The sequence below is a fragment of the Lissotriton vulgaris genome, chromosome 10 (genome assembly GCF_964263255.1).
Source record: "Lissotriton vulgaris chromosome 10, aLisVul1.2, whole genome shotgun sequence".
NCBI lineage: Eukaryota > Metazoa > Chordata > Amphibia > Caudata > Salamandridae > Lissotriton > Lissotriton vulgaris.
In genome coordinates this window covers 642,931,781-642,951,580 of record NC_141698.1, presented here as the reverse complement: position 1 = coordinate 642,951,580, position 19,800 = coordinate 642,931,781, and positions in this window count along the sequence as shown.

Genomic DNA, 19,800 nt, shown 5'->3' with positions numbered 1-19,800 from the left:
CTGGAAGATGGATGGATGGCTGGTGGATGCATGATGGATGAATGATTGTTGGGTGGATGCAACTCCAAAAGGATTAAATATGCACTCCACAGCAGAATATTTTTATTGGCACCCCTGCATAGTCAAACAGTTTCATTCCTCGTGCCTTACGCGTGGCAGACTTCCTGTTCCTTGGTCACAGGCTGAGAACCACCTACGCAGAGCATTACCCTCCCACGGGGCCTCGCAGGTGAGTGCAATAAGTATTGTATTTTGGGACATATAGTGTTCCCATTTATGTTGAAACCTTGTTTTGTTCTGCACCGATGTTCCCAAATATACAAATGCTGTTATTTTGCACTCCAGTGAGCATCTGAATCAGAAAGCCAGTTTTTACAATTATTTATTGCCCATCCGATGCCCTGAAGAGAGGCTCGTAAAGCTCCATGCCCCTGCTGCTCCTCACATAGGTAAAATACGGTTCATGTGGCCACCCTTGTTCCAACTGTGACCACTGACCACCCTGGGGCTTCAGGTACTCGGTAATGTATTCAGATTAGTTGAGGGAAGTGTCAGGGTGTTGAACTGTGTTTAGCGGTGCCGTTAGGGAGAATTTTGCGGTGTGATAGAATGCGTGGTCGTAGTGTGCGATGAAAACGTCTTTTGCATGTGTTTGAATGCGGAGTCCGAGGTAATGATTTGCGTGGTGAATGCGTGCGATGTGATGGTGTGTGCGATGTGAGGAATGCGAGTATGGTGTGCATTGTGTTTGTTTGTTGGAGCCTCTCGTGGGCTCAGAAGAAATGCTCCCACTCGTTGGAGTCCCACTCGGGGGACTCGAAACAACTATGCCCCCAAGAGCTGAGAAGCTCTCTGCAGAGGCGCCGCACTCACCGGCTTCTGTTGATCGGAGAGCGGCTCCTTCCTAAGCTCCTCGGGTACCGCGGGCGGGGCTCCTCCTCTCCGGAGCCTCGCCGGTCAGCCGCGCCTCGGCTGCCTCACCCCGGGGCTCTAGCCATGGACACAGCAGTGATGGTTTGGTCGGCAACATCACCATAGCTGCCAAGGTTTCAGATTGCCATGTGTGACATTTTCATATTTTAAGAGTAATTATGAGTGACGTTTTAATGAACATGAGTGACACCTTCTCGCAAGCAAAATCAAGCTATGAATATGAGTAAAACAGAGAAATATGAGAAATGACACTCATTTAAGTAATAAATAATTGTTAAATGACTTCCATGTATCAGAGTCATGTCTAAGTCATACACTTGGAATCATACAAATATCAGAAAGCTCATTTGTAATATATCAAAACAAGACTGCACAGTAGCCCAGGAGCTGTTTTTTTCGGTTGTATTTTGTTTTGAGGCTTGTGCTTCCAGCCTTTGCCAAACACAGATTGCCAGCCTTTGAGGTGGGCCCCTCCTTCCCGTAAAATCAGGAAAGCATATGATCTGGGCTTCTCTCTGACATCAAGAGGGAACCGATGTCAGAGAGGCCCCAACAACATGAAACATGCAGTTAAATACCTCACACAGCGCCAGTCCAGCCACCTATGTCACCTTCTGAGCATTACTACCAGCAGGCACCTGATCGCAAGGTACGAGACACAGGCTGGTAAATGTAACATATCTCAGCTGCAGATGGGATTGCCGTGGTTATGCTGCTCCATCGGCAGCAGCGATAGACTCTGCGATAGACTCTGCCAAGGCTGGCCAGGAGGCTGCAGTCATTGGCAAGATCAGGGTATGAACTACCGTGGGCCACTGGAATAGGAGTTTGCCACCCGGTGGCCCCAGCCCGCCTCCAGTCTACTCCAGGATGGACAGTGAGTTCCCCCACTCACAGGTAGGTAGCCATAGCCACCCCCGCCATTGCTGACAGGAGCCACATCACACACTGCATTTAGCACCTTGCAGTAGCCGCATGCCATTCATTAGTACACCAGCTTGAATATACAGCTCCCGCCCAACATCCAATGAGCACCAGACAACTAAACGCCTGAAGTAATTAAGCGTGGACATAAAGAATACACACATTTATCAACTACCTCCGCGAGCTAGCAGGCACTCAGCTGCTCCCTGGGCCACTGCAGTATTCGGTCTCTCTCCTTCAGCTCCTCCTGCGTGTGCATGCAGTAAAGGCAAAATGAGCATTGCTGACGACCGTGGTACTGGTACGTATCAGGGCTATATGGCTGTTCAGCGGGGCCGTCCAGTGCGGTGCCGTCCAGTGAAAGGCTGTCCAGGCAGCCTCTGCACCCCGTGTCAAACACTCCTGTCTTGCATGGCTGGGTACGGCAATTAATAATTGATTCGGCTGCGGAGCTGACAGCACATCGGGATGTGCCCCAATGCATGCCATGTGAGCTGCAGCAGACAGCGCAATGCTGCGGGCCGCACCATGATTGAGTTTGCGGCCAGCCCCTTACAACAAAGTCAACTCCAGTCGAGTCTGACTCCGGCCCCGCCTCGCTTCCTGTTCCAGGGCGCGAGGTCACATTTGACCCCCCCCCCATCCATCCACGGCGCCACAGAGCTGCCTGTAACGCAACCCTCCCCGGGTCTCCATGCAGCAGGCGGGCAGATTGTAACATTGTAGAAGGGCATCACCCGGTCTCCCCTCGGCACGGGAGACCGGACGGGCACAGCAAAGGCTTCCCTCAGGCAGGGGGAGGCGAAAACCACGTCCTCCCGGCCCCGCCCACAACCAGGCGGCGGCCATCTTAAGGCAGCTCGGGCGGCGGCGGTGATCTCGGGGTGGCAAAACGAGGGGTGGGCACCCTCGAAATTAAATTAAAAACATTAAAATGAAAAAGAGAAGCCCCCCAAGCCCCCCCAAGCTTTTTCTCAGCCCCCACTTGACTAATCCCCCCCAAACTTTCAGGGAAGGAGAGGAGCGGAGCGAGCCATCTTCTTTGAGAAATTTGCAAAGATTCATCAACCAGCGCCAAAGTTATTCCCAATAGAATATATATATACACACATATATTCTTGAAACAACGGCGTTCCTCACGAGCACTCAGGCTAGGGACGTACAAAACACAATCCACTCGTCAATTCAAAAAAGGTTGATTTATTCCTTCATAAATCTACGTGACGCGTTTCGCACTCCGTGGAGTGCGAAACGCGTCACGTAGATTTATGAAGGAATAAATCAACTTTTTTTGGATTGACGAGTGGATTGTGTTTTGTACGTCCCTAGCCTGAGTGCTCGTGAGGAACGCCGTTGTTTCAAGAATATTAAAAAGCCCGGCTGCTCCGCCGGTTCGAGCTACCCTTACGGAAGGCGAAGGGTTGCTAGCAGGAGTGGTTTATATTATGAAATATATATGTATATATATATATATGCACAAAGATACTCCCCAAGCAACCTCCAATCCCTTCGATCGGCGAGGCATAGAAAGGAGACGGACCACAGGATCTGGCCTCAGTTGTTTTTAATGGCACAGGTGAACAGCCGCAGCAATGAGACGCGTTTCGGGCTCGTGGGCCCTTGATGACATGCACAGTTGTTACTTATTTTACAATTTTTTATATGCTGTGAGTACAAAAACGGGCCCCCTGAGTGATGTGGCTTCTAGGATCACATGACCATAGACATAGTAAAGACACTCTAGGTTCTTTATACATTGCCTCATACGCTCTTTTGAACAAAAGAAAATATAAAGTGCATAAATGCAAATTAAATGAGGAGGAAGGGGTGGCAAGAAGAACAATGCAGAATACAAAATTGAATACTACTTCACATAGCAGCATAAATGCTCATAGCTGAGTATGTGTAAACATCAGACTGGTTAACACAATCTCTTCCAGGATGAATCCTTACTTGCTCACCCCTCAGTGGTTAGTCATAAAATATAACCATCCTCGCTACTTCAAAAGGCTAAAACTGATGAATAAGCATGGGTGGAAAACCCGTTCCGCTCGCGGATTTTACGGATTTTCGGTAAATTCGTGATCCGCGAACGCTCGCAAATTTACCGAAAATCCGCAAATTCGCACGTAGCGGATATTTTTTTCTTATTGATAAAATTTTGCAGCGTACGGCGTAAGTTCGCAATTGCGAACATGTAGGTGTGGCGGGCAGCAACAATCTCGCACTCGCGAAATTACAAAATTTGCAGTTCTGCACAAGAAATCCACTAGCAAGCAGCATAGACCTTCTGAAAATGATGATTTTTATCAGAATAACTCCTCGGGTTGACATTTAATGCCCTTTTTTGGATTTGAGGCCTTTTGACTTTCTTTGGATCACTTTTGGATTAGAAATCAATTTTCACAAGTAAGTTTGTTTGGGGCATTACATTTGCTGTTCTGCAGAAAAACGAGTTTTGCTAAACTGAAAGCACTCAGCAGGTACAAAAGTTCAAATTTATCATTAGTAACCATTCCCTGTAGTGCTTCCTGACTGGGGCCCCTCCAGAGTTCAGTTGCTGGTTGCAACAATTGTATGACCCTGTTCTGACCCTCACAGATCATAGAATAGCTACAAGTAGGCCACAAAGGTCCTGGAAAAAAAATTGCACTGCAACAGAAAGCAAATTACAGATAAGGAAGCAGGTGCCAGACTGGAATTTTAAAACAGTGACACATTAATAAATCAACCCCAAATTAATTCATGTCAGTTGAAGCAGGGCAGGTGTGCTTGCTGTTTCCCCCCATAATCTACAGCGATGATGAAGAACCAGAGGGTGGCATTGATGTACCAGAGGGTGGCATGGGCAAACGCCAGATTCGCAAAATTCGCCCATGCTTACTGATGAATCAGGGGGAATATAGTAAACAATTTAAAGTGCAAACACACTTTTTTGTGTAAATATGCAATCTGTTGTAAATATCACATTAATTTTTTATGTATATAATTAGAAATAATTCCTTTACTAATTGTGCAAAAATAGCTGTGCAAATATGAAAGTGCAAAAAAGCCTAAGATTAAAGTGCCACGTGTAAGATGCTGGGATATAGAAACTGTGTTAAAAATGTTGGTAACAATATAAAATCCAGGGTATAGCCTAAATTCAATGTTAAAATCACATACAAAATCACAATTCTAAAAACACCCTATTACATCCAAAATGTAAAAAAAATTTGAGCACCCTATAAAATCAGAAAAAGAAAGTAGAATTTCATTAGATTTACAAACAAATGAAGCTATTCAATGAGGCAACAGGGAACCTGACTACCTCAAGAATTATAACATACTACTAGAATATCAAGTGCCCCAAGGTCGCCAGTAGGTATATATAGTTAGGACCTAGTTTCCATAGGAAATCCGCAACATTCTATTCGGATTAACTTTGGTGTCGGTTGATGAATCTTTGTGATTTTCTCAAAGAAAATAGCCCGCTCTGCTCCACTCCTTCCTTGAAAGTTTTTGGGGGATTCGTGAAGTGGGGGCTGAGAAAAAAGGGGGGTCCCAAAACTTGTTTTCCCCACGTTAATTTCCATAGGACGATTAGACACGGCTACAGCCCAAACCGCTGAACGGAATTACACCAAATTTGGCAAAATGGTAGAGTCTGGTTCGCAGATCGCCCTTTTGTTTAAATGGTGTAAATCCCTTCAGTAGTTGTTGAGAAAATCAAATGTGATTTTTTTTTATATCTATAAGCGCGCAACGTGCGCGCACCTTCCCGTGCACGAGCTGCATGCGGATTGGCTGCCACTGTCTGTCAACACTCCAAAACAGAAATTGATGGCAGCCATCTTGTGCCTCGGTAGACTGAGGCACAAGAAAGCATAAAAACAAATGTGTAGAACTCAAAATGGGGTCAAGGTAGAAGCACCCTGACCCCGTAGGCCTGCTCAGGGGTACCACAGGGACCCCCAAGGCAAAAAATGGATTATTATTTTTTTCCAAAAATCGCGGGGTGCGCGCACTGTACGCGCACTCCGCAATTTTCCCAAAAAAAAGAAATACATTTTGGGGCCTTTGGGGTCCTTGTGGGACCCCCTGAGCAGGCCTAGGGGGTCAGGGTGCTTCTACCCTGCCCCCTTTTTGAGTTCTAAAACTTTCCCAGCAGGAGCTGCATGCTCATTGGCTTTCAACACTTCAAACCAGGAAGTGTTGGCAGCCATCTTGTGCTCGGTAGACCGAGGCACAAGAAAGCATAAAAACAAACATGTAGGACACAAAAAGGGGGCAGGGTAGAAACACCCTGACCCCCGTTTTTTTTCAAATTACCCCGGGGGGGACAAAATCACGGGGGCATAGTGATAAAGAAGGGTGGGGGCCCATTCCCCCCCTACACTGCCCCGGGGACAGCCGCCCCGGGGAAAAGCAACGCAGCCCCCTGGCGCATAATCAAGGCTCATGTTGGGCTAGTTGGCCCCTAGGGACCCCCAGTATGCAACGGAACTTAATCCCCCAACATCTCAAATGACATCACTGATGACATCACTGATGACATCATCCATGTGACAATCACATACACCTTTTCATACACTAGTAACATCTTTCCTCACTCTTTGTAAAATACAGAGTATCATATTTGAATCCATTGACACAGCAATACAAGTGTCTAAAAACCCACTCAGTGATTCCTAGATGTATATACACATCTAATCACTTACCTGTAGATTCACTCATACATGCTGCCAATGAACAATAGAACACTATCAAAAATATGTATACACCTATATCGACATTACACACCAGCACACAACCTATTCACATATGAAGTTATCCTACTCACTTATGCAAACAATGGATCATACTTACATACTTACCTAGCTCCACACTTATACAAACACCACTTCATCTATTCATTTAGATAGTAAGTCATACTTAGTGTATTATAAAATCATTTTTACAAGTATACAGTTATCCATACAGTCACTCACACAGTCATTGAGTCTTATGTATACTTATTTATATACAACTGACACATACACTGCCTTTTATTTTTGTAGTTTGTTAGACATGTACCATTGCGAAATATATTCGCTCATCACCACACCCATAAAGATTCTCACTCACCCAAATAACTGTTAGGACATGTAGTTTTAACTTCATATATCTACTAAATCAACTATTCAATCATCTTTGGGCAGTCACACACCCCCACCGAACCACACACACATTCACTCTCCCATACAAATACTCAGTTAGCTAATCAATAACTAATATAGACTTTCACATAGCTAGTAACCAACTGGAGAACCAGTTTACACAACAACTGACAAAGTAATACAGATATTCACGCTGTTTAATCACTATCCACTATATTTAGTGAGACACTATAAATTGGTAAAGTAAACAGTCAATTACACTGCTACTAAATCCTCCATCCAAATATTTATTTTTATATATCCACTCATTCTTCAATGCAAATTGCTATATATATATTGCATATTTAAATAACGAAGCAAACCACATTCACTGGATGATGTCATCAGTGATGTCATCAGTGATGTCATTTGAGATGTCATCTGTGATGTCACTGACCATGTCATGAATGATGTAATATGTGACATCATCAGCAGTGGATTGCGGGTGCGCGAAATATAGTTAGTACAACTAACTATATAGGAGCAATTTCAATGGTTTTGTATGAGTGAAATGTCCAGCTAGCTATAACACCCCTAAAACCTATAGTTTTTTAAGAGAATTTCAAAGGTTTTTTAAATGCTAATTCCTAACTATATAAGGCCTGAAACCTATGGTTTTTCAGTGAATTTCAAACTTTTTTTAAATGCTAATTCCTAACTATATAAGGCCTGAAACCTATGTTCTTTTCAGTCAATATATATATATATATATATATATATATATATATATATATATATATATATAAAATTAATTTACACAAACTTTTGCTGAAAAGTTACTCAGAAAGAGCGCTGTTCATAATTTACTTTAAGCATGTTCAATAGTTTTCCAGATAATTGTGATTAGAAAGATGAAAGGGTTAGTTGACCATTGGGGTCCAGCTATGCACTGATTGGCCAAATGAAAGGTGAATGGTGAATCCAGAGGGGCTGGCCACAACATGAACACTATGTTTTGGCAGCCATCCAGGACTCGGTGACATGCTCCAAGCATCCTAAAGATGCACTAAAAAATATATGAGGGGGCAGGATAAGCATACCATGACACCAAGGGGAATGATGAGGATACCAAAGTGACCCTTTTTGATTAGCTGGCCACAACATGGACAATATGTTGTGGCAGCTATTACAGGACTCTGGAACATGGTCCCCAATGAAATGCATTATGATGAAAGCCTGTTTTGAGGGCCTTAAAAATCAACACTTGTAAACAATGATAACAGATTTATTCACAATATAAATCATTTGTTGGTGGTAACATGTTCATTTTAGGAAATGTGTTGTGTCCTAAAGTGATGTTCCAGAGTTCAAAAGGCTGTTCCTCTGCTAGGATATGATGAAAGCTCTTCAGTAAAAAACATTTTTCTTTGGGATTTTCTCATTGAGGTTAAGGAATGTGCTACAGAAACTAAAATATGAACACATTTTCTATAATCCCACACTATCATCTTCGAACATTCTGAGTAAAACATGTACAAGCTGTCAGTTGATTTCTTGTAAAGACCGGAGGCTAGCATTATGCATAAACTCTTTATTGCTACTCCATGGTAGCCATCTAAAGCTAGCACATTCAGCACATAAACATTCAGTGTATATAAACCCCGCACAGCAGCCATTTTCCTCTGTACATCTGCTCCAGGGCTTAAATCCCAAACCTCCTAAAAGTAACAGGACATTGAAAAATATTCAACATGAACATATTTCTCCATCTTATAAATCATGTCAAAATATACAAAATGATTGTTAATCATGTCGAAACTGTTGATATATGATGGATTAAACCGTGATCCTTGTGACTGGAGGTGAATGTTTGCATTGTCCTGCATTCCGTCCATCAATTGTTTCTTTTGCAAATGTCACCCTAAGTCGGTAGGGTATGCCCAGACGTGGGTTGCATGCTCACTACACCACTGGATTCAAGCTAGCCTGGCTGATGATGAATGATGCCTTGAACCCGGTCCCAGGATTCTTGTTTCCAGTCCAGGGAGGACCTGGCTGGACTGTTCCCACAAGGAACAGGGTCAAGACTGATTTGCATACTGCTGGGTCCAAACTGGCGTGGTGTGGTGAGCAAAAGAATGATGGATTAAACCCAGATCCTTATGACTGGGGGTGAATGTTTGCATTGTCCAGCATTCCGTCAATCAGTTGTTTCTTTTGAAACTATCACACTGCCGATATCCTTAACATTTTTTAAACTGTACAGCACTAAGAAACAAACACCCCAACTCCTTCCCCTAGGGTGGGAATGGTGGGATAATGCTAATCTCTGTGGGGCACATGCATCAACATAAGGAATTACAAGTTTTTAATAGCAATTTTTAAGGAATTGCTATTAAATAAATAATATCGAATAAAAACCTATTAGAGGTCCGAACATCCAATAACAAATTATATCTTTTTCTAGGTGGTCTACGCAGTTTTATACCCTTCATAACCCTACAAACTAAAACACTCTTCAATTTGAAAACCATTAACAGAGTTGTGAGAAGCCACCGCTGACTAATACCAACTGATAGTCCTATAACTCAAACTCTTTTCAAGCAAACTTGTTAAAGAATTTGACATTTCTCTTGGAGTAGGCTCCACAGTATCCAAATCCCTTTTTAAGTACCAAAACATTCACCTCCTTCATGCTTTAACATACCTCTTTCTCGTACCTGAGCCAAAGACTCTCTGTAAACTCTTGAGCCTTCTCCGAAAAACCTGTAAACTGCTCTCCTCCCCTGAAATCTTCTAAAGAAAAAAGAAGACTCAAAACTCCTGTGCTAAAAAAATGATGATCTTACCTTTCTAAACCCAACAACAAACCTTCTTAGCTTTGGATTAAAAAAAGGTTCCTCCATCGCCAACTCTAACATTCTGGAAACAAAAAATTGATCTGACCAAGAAAAGGAGTTATCAGAACTAACTTGCATTTCTGTCTCCTCACCATCAACAATATTTTCAGAATCATCGCAAATGGAGTAAAAGCATACCCCTGAAGATTCCTTCAATCCTACTGAAAAGCATCCACTGACTCTGTTGTGATTCTGGTCTCCAACTGAAATACAAGTCCAATTGATTTGTTAGTATCAATACAACATATCTACTTTGAAAGGTCCCCAAATCTGCAAACTGAAAAACCTGAACTATCAGCTTCCATTTGCAGTAGTCCCACAAACTCCATGAATTCCAATCCACTGTTATATTGCTCATTTCCAGAAAATATTCCACTTGCACGCCTATCTTTTGCTCCAGGCAGAAGCTCTACTATTTCCTTGCACAACTCTGGCAAATTCCTGGGCTTGCTGCCACCCAGCCGGTTTATATAATGCACTGCAGAAATGTTGTTCATATTTAATAATACATTGCATTTCTTTAATAAATCTTTGAGACTCTTTAATGTAAACAATCCTGTCCTGATCTCTAAACCAATTATGTGATTAAACCTCTCCTCCACAGATCATCTGCTAACTATCTCACAATGTCCTAAACGTGCAACCCAGCAGAAGAGTCTTGCATCGGACTCTATCACAAAACCCGGACACATTCAGAAAATTGCCAGTTCATTCCATGTATCCGAATTGCTGAGCCACCAGTGTAATTGTTACTTTGCTTCCACTCTCAGGACAATTTGATCTCCATACCATAAACCCTTTCTCAAACTGTCCTCGTTCACCCTCGGCAAGACTCTGTAGTGAAGAGGACCTGGGAAAACTGATTGAATCTAGCTCGTTAATATACCTATTATTCTTGCCAGTGTCCTCAGAGTCAGAAAACTTTTCTTAAAATATCTATCACGTCTGTCTTCATTCTTACAACTATCTTTTCCAGTAATCTCAAAATAGTCTAAGCAGAATTCACTTGAAATTCAAGGAAGTTCAACACCTGAAAAGGCTTGAAAACTGACATCTCAATGTTGACTAAAACCCCAAATAAAAGATCCATAACCAACTTGAAATGTTTCTTCAACTTCTCTCCATCCTTGAACATAATTAAAAAAAAAATCCCTTTAGATATACTGTTACTGGATACAGCACCTTAGTAAACACTAATGTACCAATGCCAGCCCAAGAAGCAGGCAAGTAAATGGAAAGGGGCGACCATTCGGTCCCCCCGAATGTATGGTGGAGTACCACGATCCCCCCGGGAAGCCATCTTGGGCGGGAGGCGAGTCTCGGCTGGTATGCCCGAAGCGGCGTAGCCGGGGCGCGCCTTTTCCCGCCCTGGAGTGGGTTGTCCTAGACACTGACGCGGCTGGCCACGCCCTCAGAGGCAGGCGGGGGCGGGTTTACGCCCGCCCTGAAGACGGATAAAAGGAGCAACAAGCCAAGAAAGCATCCTCTTGTTCCTGTGCTCTGAAGCTGCACCTCCCCGCTGCACGTGAGCTCGAGACGGAACGAAGAGCCAATTTTGAGCGTTGTAATCTTTCTTTTTGTTTTACAGATATCTTCGTTGAGAATGCCAGGCAAGAAGGTCGGAAAGCGGGTCGGTACCGATCAGATGCTCCGCATGCTCATAAAGGAGGTAGCCGATTTGAAGAAGCAGATGGCGGCTAAGAACGGGGAGGGAGGACCGAAGCGAGTCATCGGACCAGCTTTGCCAGGAGTAGTCCCTGGTGGGAGAGGCAAGAGGTCCAAAAGGGGGGCACTTGGGGGGGAATCCCCGGTCCCCGATACCCCACTCGAGGAGCCAACCCCGGTTCCGAAGGAGGGGCATCCGACCCCCGTGACCGGGGAAGATATGCCTCCCGAGTTAGCGGCACAATTAGCAGCGTGGTTGGGAAAAGATAGTGAGGGCACCACGGCTGAAGACGCCCGGGCAGTAATGAGACAACTGCGGGAATCTAGAGAGGCTGCGAAGGCACCATCTTCTGTTACCCCGCCAGTTCCGGCGGCGGAAAATGCATCAGGCCCAAGTTCGGCGGCAAATGCAGCATCTGGTTCAGGTAAGCGGCCATTGCCGATTGCAGGGGAGGGGTCTGTACCTTCACGAAGGGAGAAGGTGGCTCAGCACGTTCCACTGGAAATTAAGGAAAAGATTTGGGCGAATAAGTATGTGAACATTTTTTCTTTGCTTACCGACCATTACGAGATGGAGCATGTTAAGAGCCAAAAGGAGCTCATGCATCCGGGTGTTTGGCGCGCAAAAATGGCCGCCTTTAAGGTTGATGAGAACATAGGTACTTGGGGCAGAGCGTGGGGCATTTTTACCTCCATCATGGGCGAGCGCAGGCCCGAGTTGCTGACCGAGCTGCCTATTTATCAATCACGTATCATGGAGTATTCCGTATCGTACGGGGGCAATCAGTGGTTCTGTTATGACAATATTTTTAGAAAAGCTAAGGAGCACGACCCAGTTCTAACTTGGGATTGTTTCGACTCCGTTTCATGGCAAAAAATGGAGAGTTCAGGAATGTTGAAAGTGCCATTGTCAGGGAGTAACGGGGGGGAATCTTCCCGCCAATCCTCTGGGACACCCTTTCGGACGGGTGCAGGTAACGAGTACCACTCGAAGCCGAGTGGCAACGCAGGTAAAAAGGGGATTTGTTGGAATTTTAACAGGGGAAAACGTACGAGGCCCCAGGGGTCATGCAAGTTCAGACATGAATGTGGGGGGTGTGGGCAGCCATCCCATCCTGAGTCCATGTGCAGAGCCAAAACGGGTGATAACGGTGGTAGGGGAAGCGCCAAACAGGTCTGAAATAGTCCGAGGGGCGCCTTTACCTACTCCGATTGATACCATGGCAATGATTCCTTGGCTCAACGAATACCCGGATCATGCTTCCGCTGGGGTGTTGCGAGACGGGTTTTCATATGGTTTTCGCATCCCAGTGGGGGATTTTCAGGGTGTAGCAAATTGTAAAAATCAACTGTCGGTCTTGCAGCATACGGCGGTGGTACAGGTAAAGATTGGGAAGGAGGTGACTCGAGGTCGTGTCGCCGGTCCATTTGATTTGCCACCGGTTGCTAACTTTGTTTGTTCCCCTCTAGGGGTGGTCCCCAAGAAGGACCCGGGTGAGTTTCGGCTGATACATAACTTGTCAGCCCCACGTGGTCTTTCCGTTAATGAAGCGATAGACCCGGAAGTGTGTTCGGTGCGGTACGCATCTTTCGATGAGGCCGTTGCCATGTTGAATCGCCTGGGGCCCGGGGCGCTGATGGCAAAATCAGACATCGAGTCAGCGTTCCGGTTGCTCCCGGTGCACCCAGACGATCAGCGTCTCCTTGGTTTTATGTTTCAGGGTCGCTATTACATGGATAGATGTATGCCAATGGGGTGCTCGATATCCTGTGCCTATTTTGAAAAGTTCAATTGTTTTCTGCAATGGGTATTCACAAGGAAGACGGGTTTTCAGCATGTTATGCATTATCTCGATGACTTTCTGTTTTTGGGGGCAGCCGGGGATCCTGAGTGTGGACAGGCTTTACATGAATTTTGTGTCTTAATGAAACAATTCGGTGTGCCATTGGCGCCAGGTAAGACTGTGGGTCCCTCAACTTTGCTCGAGTTTCTGGGGATCGAGCTCGACTCGGAAGAAGGTTGTTTTAGATTACCCAGGGAAAAAGTGTTAAAATTCAGGACATCCCTTGAAACATGTATTCGTGCGACAAAAGTAAACCTGCATCAATTGCAACAGGTGGTGGGTCAGTTGAATTTTGCCCTGAGAGTAATGCCAATGGCACGCCCCTTTTCCCGCTCGATTGCACAAGCCATGGTAGGCCTGAAGGAAGGACATCACCGCACGAGGCTCTCGGCAGAGGTTCGCCAGGACATGCGCATTTGGTTGGCATTTCTGGCGGATTTCAATGGTCGAATTGTCTGGAACAAACCGGCAGTGTCCTCCGAGGAGCTGGGGCTTTGGACAGATTCCGCGGGAAGTGTAGGTTTTGGCGCCATATTTGGTACACAATGGTCGGCTCAAAAATGGCCGTCATGGTGGCACGAGTGCGGGCTGACGAGTAACATTGCTTTCCTTGAGCTCTTCCCTATTTTGGTGGCCTTGAAAACATGGCCTGAGGGTTTTCGTGATCACTCTGTGTTTTTCTGGTCTGATAACATGACTGTGGTTGAGTGTATCAATAGTCAGGCAGCACGTTGCAAATGGATTCTGAGACTGCTCAAAGAAATTGTGTTATTGTGTATGCAGTTGAATGTGCTCTTTAGGGCAAGACATGTCCCGGGGGTACTGAACCAAGCGGCTGATGCGCTTTCTCGTTTCCGTATGCAGGCCTTCTGGGGTTTTCTGCCCGCAGCGGACCTGGTGGCAGCACCCTTTCCCGAAGCTCTCTGGTCTCTCGGTGCCCCGAACTACAAAACCTCGTGGGAGAGAGTTTAGCACCCAGGACAAGGAAGGCATATGAAGGGGCGTTCCGTTCCTATTTGTCCTTTTTGGGTTCTGCTGGGGGGGAGCTTTGGGGACAGGAAGAGCTTGTCGTAAGATTTCTGCTGTCTTTACATCAGGCAGGCAAATCAGTAGCTACGGCCCAGAGACATCGGGCCGCCATTTCCTTTATGGCAAGGGCTCATGGGATCCAGGACCCGACAGCGTCTTTTGTAGTGCAGAAAGCGCTACGTGGGTGGCAACGCCTTGAGGGTCGCAGAGTAGATGAGAGGCACCCGATAGGTCTGGATAGGTTGACCCTGTTATTGTCCGTACTCCCGGCAGCGTGTTCATCCCAGTACGAAGCAGTGTTATTCCGAGCTGCATTTGCGCTAGCATTCCATGGGGCTATGCGGGTAAGCGAATTGGTGGCGAAGAACAAGCAGGATACGATGGGGGGACTGTGCCGGGAGTACATTCAGGTCAGGGGAGAGACGATGACAGTCTCGTTTGTTAGGTCCAAAACCGATCAGGGTTCAAATGGGGACTGCTTAATCATTCAGAGGATCCCCGGGTCTCCCATGTGCCCTGTGGTGTGTGTAGAGGAATATTTAGCGCAGAGGGTGGCATCATGGGGGGGGACCTTGTTGAGACACGCTGACGCCACCCCACTGACGAGGTTTCAGTTCCAGCGGGTGCTTGCGATGTCGATTTCGGCCGCGGGCTTGAACCCCGGCGAGTTCGGGACCCATTCCTTTCGGATAGGGGCTGCTACTGAGGCTACAGCCAGGGGTCTGAGTGTAGAGGAAGTAAAACGTGTGGGGCGTTGGTCCTCGAACTGTTATAAAAGGTATGTGCGGTTGCACATGTTGTGAAGCTGTAATGATGTACTCACGCTTCTTGTTTTTGTTTGGTTTTCAGTTGCGCAAGCTTACGAGGCGGGGCGGACTGTGCAGTCGACCCGACACCTGGGGACCAGCGGTCAGACATCACCGGCTGCGAAAAAGGAGGTGTGGGTCGTGGGCCACTCATACGTGAGGCGTGCCGCGGACGTATTCAAAGCAGGTGACATGATTCACGTGGCTGGGGAATACGGGTACAGGGTGTCCTTCTACGGAAAGGGCGGGCTCTGTGTTGACCAGTTTCAATCCTTTTTCGAGGGTTTGTTAGGGCGGACAAGGTCACCGCCGTCTATAATCATAGTTCATCTTGGGGGCAATGATTTGGTGGCCACTGGTAGACGACTTCTTCTTGAGGCAATGCTTTCCATAGTAAGTTGGTTGGCAAGAAGAGTTCCAGGGTGCACAATTGCATGGTCCCATATGATCCCACGGAAAGTGTGGCGGGGGGCTATTTTGGTTTCTGCTCTGAATCATTCAGTAAAGAAAATAAATAACAAATTGAGTAGATTGTTTCGGTCAAGTACACTGCATTCTGTTTCGCATGGTTGTATCAAAGGGGACAGTATGTATTTGGGGGATGGGGTTCATTTGTCCCGGGTGGGGAATGAGTTACTCATAGGAGACCTCATAGCTTGGCTAAAGAGTTTAAAACATGACCTTTAGGCAGGAGTTGTTGTGGGGGGTCCGGATAGCCGGTCAGCTATCCGGCCTGTGGCGGTAAGGTCATGATTGGTGAGCAGTAATTGGAAGATCCCTATGGGGGGGCGTCACCCATTACGGATGGGAGCGCTCGGGGGAGGTGGCCATTGGCCCCTCAACGGGGAGGCGGTCCCTTCTAAGGATAGGCCGCCGGAAGGAAAGGAAAGGTGGTCAAGGCCCCTTCCTGGATAGGAGGGGCTACGGGCCCTCCTGGGGAATTTCCCGGGGCCAGGACATCTGCGACGGCAGATGGGGTAAGTTGTGTGGGGTTCGGGAGGGGGTTTACGCTACCTTTTAGACACCTCACACGAGTCCTCGGACGACCGTTAAATGGCGTCGAGTTCATTGGGGCCCCCGTCAAGTCCAAGGGAAATTGGTAGATGCACTTGAGGTACGCCTCTGTGCGGTCGCTCCCCTCACAAGTGAGGGGGGGTATTTCTGGTTTAGGGATCTGACACCGGTTACGACCTTGCTGTTGGCCCTTAACGTTAGGATGTACAATTTCAAGTCAAATGTTTTGTAGGATGTTAGTTCGGCTAGGAGAACCTTTGTATTAGAGATCTGTTAAGGTTAGCCAAACATCGTAATGTGGAAATGAAATTGTACATAATATGAAACTGTTATTTTAATGTTTTGATTTTGTTTCATATTTTAATAAATACGGCCGGGAGGGTCACTCCCTCCCGCCTTCCAAAAAGTTCAGAACCGTTTCCGGTTTCCCATCCTTGGGGATTGTGTTGAGAGGGGGTGGCGGGTATCTCAGCCATATGGAAAGGGGCGACCATTCGGTCCCCCCGAACGTATGGTGGAGTACCACGATCCCCCCGGGAAGCCATCTTGGGCGGGAGGCGAGTCTCGGCTGGTATGCCCGAAGCGGCGTAGCCGGGGCGCGCCTTTTCCCGCCCTGGAGTGGGTTGTCCTAGACACTGACGCGGCTAGCCACGCCCTCGGAGGCAGGCGGGGGCGGGTTTACGCCCGCCCTGAAGACGGATAAAAGGAGCAACAAGCCAAGAAAGCATCCTCTTGTTCCTGTGCTCTGAAGCTGCACCTCCCCGCTGCACGTGAGCTCGAGACGGAACGAAGAGCCAATTTTGACCCACCCACCAGCCCCTGAGGACAGCGAGTTGTTTTGAATAAAGTTTTGATGTGGTAACTCTATTTCTTACAGGTTGTGATGATTGTCGTGATATTTTGAGTATGCAATAAAGAATGGTCATTTTCAGTATGTTTTTCAAATAAAGTAATTCTGCATTAGTGTTGATCAGTAATCATGCTTGTAATAGTTATGATTGTTTTGTAAATTTAGTAATTTAGGTAAATTGTCGTATTTATTTTGGTCGGGCGGTAAGGTCATGATCGGTGAGCAGTAATTGGAAGATCCCTATGGGGGGGCGTCACCCATTACGGAAGGGAGCGCTCGGGGGAGGTGGCCATTGGCCCCTCAACGGGGAGGCGGTCCCTTCTAAGGATAGGCCGCCGGAAGGAAAGGAAAGGTGGTCAAGGCCCCTTCCTGGATAGGAGGGGCTACGGGCCCTCCTGGGGAATTTCCCGGGGCCAGGACATCTGCGACGGCAGATGGGGTAAGTTGTGTGGGGTTCGGGAGGGGGTTTACGCTACCTTTTAGACACCTCACACGAGTCCTCGGACGACCGTTAAATGGCGTCGAGTTCATTGGGGCCCCCGTCAAGTCCAAGGGAAATTGGTAGATGCACTTGAGGTACGCCTCTGTGCGGTCGCTCCCCTCACAAGTGAGGGGGGGTATTTCTGGTTTAGGGATCTGACACCGGTTACGACCTTGCCGTTGGCCCTTAACGTTAGGATGTACAATTTCAAGTCAAATGTTTTGTAGGATGTTAGTTCGGCTAGGAGAACCTTTGTATTAGAGATCTGTTAAGGTTAGCCAAACATCGTAATGTGGAAATGAAATTGTACATAATATGAAACTGTTATTTTAATGTTTTGATTTTGTTTCATATTTTAATAAATACGGCCGGGAGGGTCACTCCCTCCCGCCTTCCAAAAAGTTCAGAACCGTTTCCGGTTTCCCATCCTTGGGGATTGTGTTGAGAGGGGGTGGCGGGTATCTCAGCCATATTGGTAAAAGACAACTATTTATCAGAACCACTTCTGACATTGGATTTGTAAAATAAGCATCCTTTAGATCCAATTTTACTGTCCTATTATTAATCCGCAAAATATCTCACAGAAGATGGATACCTTCCATTTGGAAATGTCTATATAATAGAAACCAGTTTGGATTTCTCAAATTCATCACTAGCCGCCAACCTTTGTTCTTCTTCTTTACTAAAAATATTGTACTCACAAAAGTCAAATTCTCCTCCTACCCTTGATCTATGGCACCCTTCCTCAACATTTCTTGTACCTCCAACTCTACCATATTTGCAACTCTGATGCAAAAACCATCTCCTTTGGCTCCTGAGATTGAAAAGTATCTCTTTTAACTCTATATTCTATCCTTCTACTATATTCAAGACCCATTGATCTATTGTCAGCCAACACCAATTGTTTAGAAAAACTTTCAGCCGATCCCCTACCTTTTCTTGGATTGAACCAATGGAAGTCTTTATACTCACCTTGGCCACCCTATGGTTGTTGAGCTCTTCCTCTTGACTGACATACTCTGCCAAATCTCCCTCTTTAAAGAAATATTTCAATTGCAGACTGGAAGCCTCTAAAGATTTCGCATTCCTATCCTTGGTATTAGGACTTTGACTAACAGCAGCTAGAGAAACGTCCCCTTCCTCCAACCCTGTCAAAAACAATACTTCCAAAAACCTTCCTGAGGAAAGCCTGAGCTTTGTCTAAACTAGTAAACGTTGAAACATAATTGCCAATCCCTTTTACTAAACCTTTGCCAAAAAATAAACCTTTAGGATCTTTCTTAGCAAAGTCCCTCAAGTTAGGACATATTCTCATAAGATCCGCCTTCATTCGGTTATCCAAGCAGCATTTGGTTTCCACAAGAAACACACTGCTCTCCGGCTCCATCCGCCTAACAAATCTGTGTCAACAGACCCTCCTTTCGAGTTTGCCTCCTCTGTCATGTCAAACATTCTTGACAAAGGCCCAATTACATCTAAAAGCCAATCTTGGCTTTCTTTAAGTCTCCTTTCCAGAACCTTCTATGGATCTCTGCCCAACTTGAATAAGACACTTATTAAATCTGGATCCAGATCTTGAGAGGTGCATGGTTCGTTTTCTACTACAGGGCACAAAAACTCTGTCCGCATAACAGCTCTGACTTTCTTTTCCAAGGTCTTATGAATCCAAAGTCTAATAAACTCTGAAACATGATCCAAGAGCCACCTAGTAGCACTTCTTGGCTGCTTCATCATGTCTATGCTAAAAAGATCATATCCATGCGGATCTTTAACCACTCCTTATTCACTCAGAAAAGTTCCCTTTTCATCATTATAAAGGTCTCAATAGTCATCACCATAGGCGTCATACATAAACCAATCAAAGCTTGTCATATCTGTAGCTGACCCATTTTGATAAAAAGAACATGTATCATCATGTCTAGCCTAAATCTCTTTTATGACACCAAGGACACCATCTTTTGTTCGCGAAGGGCATCTTTTGCTTCCGCTGCGCTAAGACCACCTTTCATAATTTTTTACAAACTCTCATCATATCAATACTCAATATGTTTTATTTTCATTTTCCTTTTTCCACATTCCTTCCTCAAATGTCTGCACTGCTCCTCCTCCAATTGCCCAAAATTCACCCTCTGCCTCAGTTAATTTCTGTCCTTTAATTTTGCTACCCAAAACAAGCTCCAAGTCTTCTTTTAAGAGATGTTCCCACCTGTTTTTCCACAATTATTTAGATAATTTCT